Here is a 10,522-nt window from a genome sequence, read left to right on the forward strand (position 1 = left end):
AACATGACCGTCAATGCCATGCTGAAGAAACAAGGACACTTTCCTGGAATGACTTTAGGAAAGAAGAAAGGAATAGCAAAACCGCTGGAGTCACCTGGCCTCCCTAAGTTAGATACTTTCGGACTTGGTTTTGAACCGACTCGGAAAGATCTCAAGCGAGCCCAGGAAAAGTTGAAGGTGCGTAGGGACGCTCGCATTCAAAAGAAAGCAATTTCAATGGATCAGTACCCTCTTACGCTTAATGGTCAGTTCATGAAAGAAGGAGAGGACTATCCATGCCATGAATTTCCCGAGCCATTTGTTGTAAACGGCATAAGACAACCGGGATTCGAGATTTTCTTGGATTGCTACTTCACTGATGAAATCCCGATTCCCGTCCATAAGGAGAAAGCACCCCCATGCTTTGACTTTAACGTCATGGGATTACTGTTTGGGCGAGAAAAGAATGAGCCAACTTATGAAGAAGATAACTCCTCATTCATTCAAACGGTCCTACAAAGTGAAAGCTTCGACCCCTCGAAGCTAATTACTCCAGCCGAAGGATCACTACATGGATGGCGCAAGACTATCAAAGTGACTACTCCAAGCGGAAGGAAGATATCAATCACGACAAGACAGGGACCGATGTTTGAAGAGTCGTCTGAGTCAGAGTCTGAGTCAGAGTCTTTCCCTTTAGAGTCTTCTAAGTCTTTAGTAGTAACACGTCCCCCTCCTATTTCTTCTCCTAGGATAGTTAGTGATCCAGTCCCCGAGGACATATCACTCTTTGATTTAATGATCTCAGAGTATAATAATATTTCTCATTCTCCTTACTTCTTGTGTTCCTCCCTAACCCAAGATGACAAGCATTGCTTAGCTAACGATGAAAAAGACAAAGAAATTATTAAAGCAATGGAAACACTCGAAAAGAAAACACCGGTAATTGAAGAAACTGAAACGGTTGATATCTCGAATGATTCAACTCATAAAAGAGAAGTTAAAATCGGATTAACATTGAATAAACAAGAAAGAACCGATTTGATTAACTTACTTAAAGAATTTATCGATGTATTTGCTTGGTCATATGAAGATATGCCAGGCATTAATAGAGAAATAGCTCGACACACTATACCACTAATTCCAGGAATGAAACATGTAAAACAAAAATTGCGTCGAATGAAACCCGACGTAGCACTTAAAATAAAAGAAGAAGTTCAAAAACAAATAACTGCAGGTTTCATCAAGGTATCCAAATACCCCGAATGGGTCGCCAACGTCGTCCCAGTTCCAAAGAAAGACGGAAGGGTGAGGATGTGTGTTGACTATCGAGATCTAAATAAGGCAAGTCCAAAGGACGACTTCCCTTTGCCACACATTGATATTCTGGTAGATAACACGGCAAATCACGCGCTTCTCTCGTTCATGGATGAATACGCAGGGTACAACCAAATTCTCATGGCAGAAGAAGACATGGAGAAAACAACCTTTATAACACCATGGGGCACTTACTGCTACACGGTAATGCCATTCGGGTTGAAAAACGCGGGTGCTACTTACCAACGTGCAGCAACTGCCTTACTCCATGACATGATGCAAAAAGAAGTCGAAGTATATGTCGACGACATGATTGTAAAATCAAAAGACTGTCCAGGCCATCAAGTAGCCTTAAGGAAATTTTTCGAAAGGCTAAGAAAGTATAACATGAGGTTGAATCCATCAAAATGTGCTTTTGGAGTCACCTCAGGCAAGCTCTTAGGATACGTCATAAGCTCTAGAGGAATAGAGGTGGATCCAACCAAGATTAAAGCAATCATGTCAATGCCACCGCCCAAGACTGAGAAACAGATTCGAGGATTTATTGGCCGGTTGCAATACATAAGTAGGTTCATATCAAAACTGACGACGATATGTGAACCAATCTTCAAGAAGCTCAAGAAGAATGTACCAGTAATATGGGATGACGAGTGTCAAAAAGCCTTAGAAAAGATCAAAGCCTATCTCGCGAATCCTCCCGTATTAGCACCAGCACTTCCCGGAATACCTCTTAGGTTATATTTGACGGTTACCAAAGAGACAATTGGAGCCATGCTAGCACAAGAAGTAGAAGGCAAAGATAACGCAATCTATTACCTAAGTAAAAAGATGCTCGAATACGAAACACGCTATACACCGCTCGAGAAATTGTGCCTCGCCTTGGTGTGGGCCACAACTAAGTTAAGACATTACATGTTGGTGCATACCGTTTTCGTAGTCTCCCGATTAGATCCACTCAAGTATCTGTTCGAAAAATCTACACTCAATGGACACATATCAAGATGGATAGTCAATCTAGCCTAGTTCGATGTAAGTTTTATGCCGCAAAAAGCCATTAAAGGATCCGTGGTGTCAGACTTTCTAGCAGAATTTCCAATAGAAGACTCGACGCCAATACAAGACAATGAATTTCCAGATGAAGACCTGATGGTCACTGAAGATGATACTTGGACCTTGTATTTTGACGGAGCCTCAAACCAAAAAGGATGTGGCGCCGGAGTGCTACTAGTATCACCTAAAGAAGAGCACGTTCCAATCTCAATAAAGCTTGATTTCGACGTTACCAACAATGCTGCTGAATATGAAGCATGCGTGGTAGGCCTTGAAATAGCTTTGGCATTGGGATTAAAGAAGTTAAGGATATTCGGAGACTCTTCTTTGATCATCAATCAGATATCTAAAAGATGGAAAGTAAGGAGCGAAAGCCTAGCCCCTTACCAAACCTATCTGGAAACTCTTACCGATCAGTTAGAGAAGGTAGAATATACATATCTACCTAGAGAAGAAAACCAATTTGTTGATGCCTTGGCAAGATTAGCCTCAATGGTTAGGATTCCCACGGAAATCGAGCAAATGCCTCTGACTATCGAAAAAAGGCACAAACCAGCATACATCCAAGCTATAGAAGACGACGACTCAGTCCAAGAAGAAGAAGAACCGTGGTACACGGACATACTCAACTATGTCACCAATGGAGAATACCCTCCTCATGCTGACAAAATAGCAAAGCGAGCGTTGAGACTTTTGGCTTCTCAATATGTACTCATAGACAACGAGCTACATAAAAGGGTACCTAAAGGTCGAGCTCTCTTATGTGTAGGAAAGATGGATGCACAAAGAGTAATGAGAATAGTTCACGAAGGAATTTGTGGCACTCATGTAAATGGCAAAATGTTAGTCCAGAAAATAATGCGAGAAGGATATTATTGGACTACAATGAATAGGGATTGCCATCAATATGTAAAAAGATGCCCTAAATGCCAAATTTACGCCAACTTACAACATGTCCCTCCATCTTTGCTCTACACCTACACATCGCCATGGCCATTCTCTACATGGGGAATTGACATCATTGGCAAAATCACTCCCCCAGGAACAGGAGGCCACAAATTTATCCTAGTAGCAATTGATTACTTTACAAAGTGGTTCGAAGCGCAATCGTACGCTAAACTCACTGCAAAAGATGTAGCACTCTTTATCGAAAGAAATATTATTTGTCGATATGGAGTCCCACATGAAATGATAAGTGACAATGGAACTCGCTTTCAAGCCGAATGTGAAGAATTGCTACAAAAATACGGCATTCAACATCATCATTCTTCCCCTTATAGACCTCAAGCAAACGGAGCAGTCGAGGCAACTAATAAAAATTTAAAGACTATCATCGAGAAAGTGACTGAAAATTATAAGGATTAGCCTGACAAGCTTCACTTCGCATTGTGGGGTAATCGCACGTCAATCCGTACATCAACACGAAATACGCCATTTTCCTTGGTATATGGAATGGATGACGTACAACCTGTCGAACTAGAAATACCATCTCTACGCATCGCGTTAGAGAGTAAACTCGATGAAGTTGAATGGACTAGGGCAAGATATGAAGAATTGATTCTACTCGACGAGAAACGACTAGAAGCTCTACATCATACTCAGTGTTACCAAACTCGTATGGCTAGGCATTTTAATAAGAAGGTCAAGACAAGAAATATCAAAGTAGGAGATTTGGTATTAAAAGCACTAAGGAAAAATGTTTTAGACCCAAGGGGAAAATTTAGGCCTAACTGGTCTGGACCCTACATTGTCAAAACAATCCTGTCAGGAGGTGCAGCAAAACTAACTGACATGGATGGCAATGAATTCTCAAACATGACCAATCTTGACCAACTTAAGAAATACTACCCATAATTACTTGAGTAGGATACTCAAGAGAGCTACGTTTGGCCTGATTCCTTAAGAAAGGATATGTAGGCAACCTTTTTACGGGTGCGGCCACTTTATTATTCAACATCTCCGCGTTCCAGAATTATTTAAAAATTCAATAGAAAGTCGGCGAATTGTTGGCGTCGCAGAAAAGAACCTGGCGCCAGCCAGAAGTCATCAGCGCCAGCCGATGGAATTGGCGCCTGGCGCCAGACCTCAATGGCAGGCGCCAAATGTCAATGACTAGCACCAATTCAGAAATAAAATCTGGGCGAATTTCGGTGTTTCTCGGAAAATTTTCGACTTCCGTACTCGAAGAATTTCTGGAAAATTAATTTTTCGATTTTCATTGCTTTAATAAAATAAATTTAAAGTAAATAATTTAATTGAAAGCTAAAATTTCATTAATAAAATAAAATTACATTGTTGATGGAATTTAAATAAAAGCTTAAATAAATTAACTTTAAATAAAAATAACAATCTAAGTCTAATAAATCTAAAGCTAAGCAATGCTCTTAATCTTTCTTTTCCTTTCTAGCTCTTTTCCCATTCTTGTCTGCTTCCTCCTCTGCATCCATGATTTTAGCTAGTAGGCATCCTTTAGAGGACCTACATTCAATTTTGGAGTAGATGGTCTCCCCTTCAGCTAACACTCCACGCTTCTTTTCCACCCAAGCTTTTTTGTCTGTGGTGTTAGCTTTCCTTTTTCCTTTGTCTATGGTAGTATTTTTCTTCCTAGGCATTGCAGGTGTTCTGAATTCAATTCTTGCACCTAAGCGTTCCTTGGCAGGAGTCACCCTGTCACCTAGACGATTCTTCACATCGGTTCTACCCTGATCAGTCGAAGATTTCTTCAGCAACCACTTCTTTACATCATTGGACAAAGAAGGTGGAACCTTTTGGGTAATCACTTCCCATAAAGGTCTAGCTCCCCAGTAAGCATCAAATCTGTCTACTTCTTGAGAAATAGGGTACTCAAAGGGAGGACGAAGATCCCCAGAAGGAATATTCTGAAGCAAGCCGTATTGTCTTTTTACCCTGCAGGGATAATAATAAGTTACACGAGACAAGCTTGGAAGACGGCAGAAGGGTTGCTTGTTAACACCAACCATCCTTTCTATTTTCCACCATGGGATGACCCATTTGATAGTAAAATCACGTGATTCAAAGACTTTTCTCCACCCATGGCGCCCAATTTTAGGGATGCGCTTCTTCCTTCTCACGAAGCAATTGGTAGTATATTTTTCAATGTCGTCCGGAGGGCTAATTAATCCTAGCCTCTCCATTAGCCACATCTGTAAAAAAAAATTGCAATGCAAATAAATTATTATTACAATACAAAAATATATTTTTTTATTTCTGTAATTAAAAATATTATTTTTCTACCTGTAATAAAATTGGAGAGCCGCGAAGAGGCGCTTTTGGGTCCCTTTTCAATTCGTCTAGACTAATCATAGTCTCTCCAACTATTAATGGCATTGGATTTCTCCCTGATTCAATTTGTTCTAGTACACTGATTATAATTTATTGACCCTCATTATTTTTACCACTACTAAGAAAAAATTGGTTAAGCATGCAAAATAGGAACGCCCTTCTTCTATATATATGAAAAGATTCAGAAAGAGGTTTATCAAAATAATAACGCGCAAATTCTTTCAAATTCACTTTATTGCCATCTACTATTTTTGATAAATCTCTTTCCCTTAAATTAAAGAAACGCTCAAAATCCTTATAATAGTATGCATCTATTCTAGGGATTGCTATAAGGTCTATCGCAGGGAAGCCTAAGATAGCACCAAATTCCATTCAATATAAAAAAAATGCGCATTTAGTGTAAAATATATGAATTGTATACCCTACTTGTTTTCATTTCTTCAATTAGGAATTTTCAGAAGAAAAATTGAAAAAGTGGGCCCCACACGCCGAACTTTCTCGCCGGAAAATGCAAATGGGTAGTGCTACTCTAACTTTTTAAATTTAGGGGGTAGTTTTTTTGATAAAATATTTTAGTGGGTAGTTGTTTCCAAATACCCCTATTAAGCATGTAGTTCCTAACAATTTTTCCTATTTTTAATTAACTTTAACAGTAATTATAAAAAGTTGATACAGAGTTTTTTTTTTTTTGTTAAACTATATATTAAGACAGATCTAATAAAATCTCATCCCCATATTTATAATATGTATTAATGACAATTACTAGTCAAATTCTTTAAATTTTGAGCATAAAAATAAAAAAGACACAAAAGCTATATTATAGGATGGAGGAAATAACAGTATATGATTTTGGGAAACAAGCCTATGTACATATCATGCACAAGTTGTAACCTAAAATCTAATAGATGTATATATCAACAAGGCAAAAAGTCAAGCAGGATTAATATTAGGAAAATTTGATGGGAATAATCCCACCTTTTAAGCGTCGTAGATTAATAATCCCACCTTTGGGATATTTTTAAATAACTCCACCTTTGTACCTAATCCACTCCTAATAGTCCCAACCGGTTATGGAACTTGTTATAACAAGTTACCAGACACATGTTAGCTAATGATTGGTAAAAAAAATTAAGTTTAATTTCTTTTTAAGAAAAAATAAAAAAGGAAATTAATTGATTAATTAAAAAAATCACCCATCAGTCCCAACCACCTTCCCCACAGCCTGTTCTAGCCGACCTCGCTGCCGGACTCCCCTGCCCCATAGCGCTGACCGCCCAGACCGCTTCCCAGCGCCGACGCCACCCTCCTCCTCCCCCGAACCAACAACCTCCCTCCACCATCACAAAAACCCTCGAAATCAACCATCCCGCAACCCTCAAAGACCCTTTATCCGCCTCGTTCCCCCGTTCCGATTCCGGTAGCTCTTCTCTTCCCCCGTCCTGATTCTGCCTCCTTGCCCCCTTTAATTTCCGATCTGATGGTTGTTGGGATCTATGTTGCAGCCTCCCTCTCCTTTCCCCGATCTGATGGTTGCAGCCCCAGCCATCCACGGTTGATCGCCGAATTGCAACAACCAGATTGGAGCTCGCGCCGTCGTCGTCTGGACTGGGTAAGAGGAGTTGCGGCAACTGGCTGGTGTTCTAGGCTCGGCGTCTCGGCTAATGGTCTGGGCTTGACGACGTGTCTGGTTTAGGTTGATTATGGCGGTGGGGAGGTGGTTGGGGATGGTGGTGGTTGTTTTAACATAATTAATTAAATTAGTTAAAATTAAAATTAAAACTTATTTTTTGACCAATCACGTGGTGAAACGTGTAAATCAAACTTATTTTTTAAAAAAATTACCCATCCAACCGGTTATAGGTCACTTGGGATCATTAGGAGTGGATTAGGTACAAAGGTGAGATTATTTAAAAATAGGAAAAATTAGAAAAAATAATCCCAACTTTGTCTGAATAATCCCAACTTTCGTTAATACTGGAATAATCCGAACTTTGGGGGGTCTTCTTTTTCTTCAATCCCAAACCGGTCAACCAAAGTCAATGACCTATTATATCAGGTCACTTGACACGTGTCAAGTCCTGATTAGTCTAAAAAGTTTTTAAAAAAAATTAAAAACAAAAAAAAAATAAGAAAACCACCCAGCATCCCCTTCTCTCACCGAAGCATGCACCGACACCACCACCATAACCTAGCCCGCCGCCCCACCGATCCACCCTAACCTCCACAACCACAGCCCAGGCCGCCGCATCTCCCCCGCCCTTTGAATCGTCGTTTTCCCCTCTCCCCAAAACCCCACGCAACCCTCGAAATCACCAACCCCAAAAACCACCGTAACTCCAAATTGCAACCACGAAACCCCAAAACACTCCTCTCCCACCCCGAAACCCTAGCGTTTAGGGTTTTCGATGGTGGGGGAGGAGTGTTTTGGTAGTTTTCGAGAGTGGGCTGGTGGCATTGAGCGATTTTCGAGAGTGGGTTGGTGGCTTTTGGGGTTTTCGAATATAGGGGATGGTGGTTCTTGGGGTTTGAATGGTGGCCTGGGAGTTTTGAAGAGGGGGGATGGTGGTTTGGCTTGGAGCGGCGACTTTAGGGGTGGGGGAAGGCTGGAGGCCCGGCGAGTAATTCTTATTTGATCTATTTATTGATTTAATCTTTCTTGAAATTTACTAACGTGTGTATTATTTAGATAGAAAGTGATACAAGGCATTAAAGTGAGTAATTCGAATACTTAATTGTTCTTTCGATATAGAAATCATGCTTAGAATATTATTTTAATTTTCTAGTATCATGTTAGGATGTTTTATGATCTCTAATATCATGTATATTTCTAGTATCATATTTAGGATAAAGCTTTGATTTTTATTATTAGTGACATGCTAGAAATTGTTATTAATCCATTTAGTATCATGCCTAGGATCTTACTAATTATATTTTGATGATTTTCATGATAATGGCTGTTGTGTCAATAGTTATGTTGCTTGATTATTCATGATTTATTATTTATGATCACGCCCTTTTCTGCATGATTAACGGTAATTTGTACTTGAAATCACGCTTAATAAGATAATTAATAATTTGATTAAGGCTGATATGATTTTAATTCAAGTGATCACCAATAATAGATTTATTTGTGCATTAATAATCAACCAACATAGATTAAATATGCTTAGGATTAATTTATTGAATGTATATGTTGATCAAAAAGCGCACATGAATACCATAAGAATTAAGTAGAGGTCGATTTATGGCGGATTCAGTCTCTTTTAGGTTGGATTCGCACCATTATCCCCGAATATCCAATCATAGTTCTGGACCATTATGGAGTTAGCTATCTCTATGATCGTGAATTGAATAGGGTGTAACCTTCACACACGTAAACGGTTTACAAGTTCCTAAAACTTGTTGGTGGCACTTTTATCTCTAGCTTCCTTCCCTTTGGATGCCACCATGCCTAAAAGCATGATCATAGTGGGGCTCAAAGTTGATGTTTGAAATATTCCCTACAATAATATAGAGTATTATTTTTGCATGTTCGTTATTATATCATATATTGTCTTTTTTTATTTGATCTTTTGGTAAACTATTTTAAATATGCATGCTCATCAATTATAATCGCAATGTAATTTTACTATCTCATAATGTTCATCACTTGTTGTAAATTATTATTTAAAATTTATCTTTTGATCATAGTGGTTAATTAACGTATTGTTCATTACATGATAGTATCATGTTCTTTATTAATAACATAGATGTCCTTTATCAATATTATGAATGCTCTTTAGATATGAAAGTCCATCATTGTCCCAAAAACTTCTCATCAACCTCGGTAATCCTGATTACCAAAAAAAAAAATATTTAGATGATATAAATTAGAAAAATGTGGATAACAAAATAATAATAATAATAATAATAATAATAATAATAATAATAATAATAGTAATAATAATAATAATAATAATAATAATAATAATAATAATAATAATAATAATAATAATAATAATAATAATAATAATAATAATAATATAAGGGATAAACCAAACATGTCTACGTATAATACTCTCTTTTTCTCAAAAAAAAAAAAAAAAAAAAAAAAAAAAAAAAAAACATGAACATGAAAGTATAAGAATATACTATTAAGTAAAAACAACATTATTGATATTATTGAATCCCAAAGAATATTTTTAATTTACTTATACCTTAAAGAACATAATTGATAATGTACATAACATATGGTTTTGTAGGGAATATTTCAAGTATTCCACACTTGAGCTCCACTGTGATCATACACTTAAGTATGGTGGCGTCCAAAGGAAAGGAAGCTAGAGCAAAAGAGTTGCCAACAAGTTTTAGGAACTTGTAAACCGTTCACATGGTAAAGGTTACACCCCTTCACGATGCATGAGATCGCTAACTCCATAGTGGTCTGGAACCATGATTGGATATTCTGGGATGAAGGTACAAATCCAACCTAAAAGAGATTGAATCTGCCCTAAAAATAGACCTCTACTTTATTCTTCTCATATTCATGTGCCCTTTCTGACTAACATACAATTAATATGTTAATCCTAAACCTGTTTCATCTATGTTGGTTGAATATTAATGTGTTAACAAATATATTATTGGCGATCACTTGAATTATAATCATATTAGCCTAAATAAAATTATTAATTTATCTTATTAAGCGTGATTAGAAGTACAAATTCCCTTTAATTCTGTAAGAGAGGGCGTGATCAAGCAATAACAATAATAATATCAAGCAACATAACAATATTGACAACATATCATCATCATAATAACAATATTTTCATCAAAGCATAATAATATTATTAGCAAAATCTTAGGCATGATACTAACAAGAATAATAACAAATCCTAGC

The sequence above is a fragment of the Chenopodium album genome, chromosome 2, assembly GCF_948465745.1.
Source record: "Chenopodium album chromosome 2, dcCheAlbu1.1, whole genome shotgun sequence".
Classification (NCBI taxonomy): domain Eukaryota; kingdom Viridiplantae; phylum Streptophyta; class Magnoliopsida; order Caryophyllales; family Amaranthaceae; genus Chenopodium; species Chenopodium album.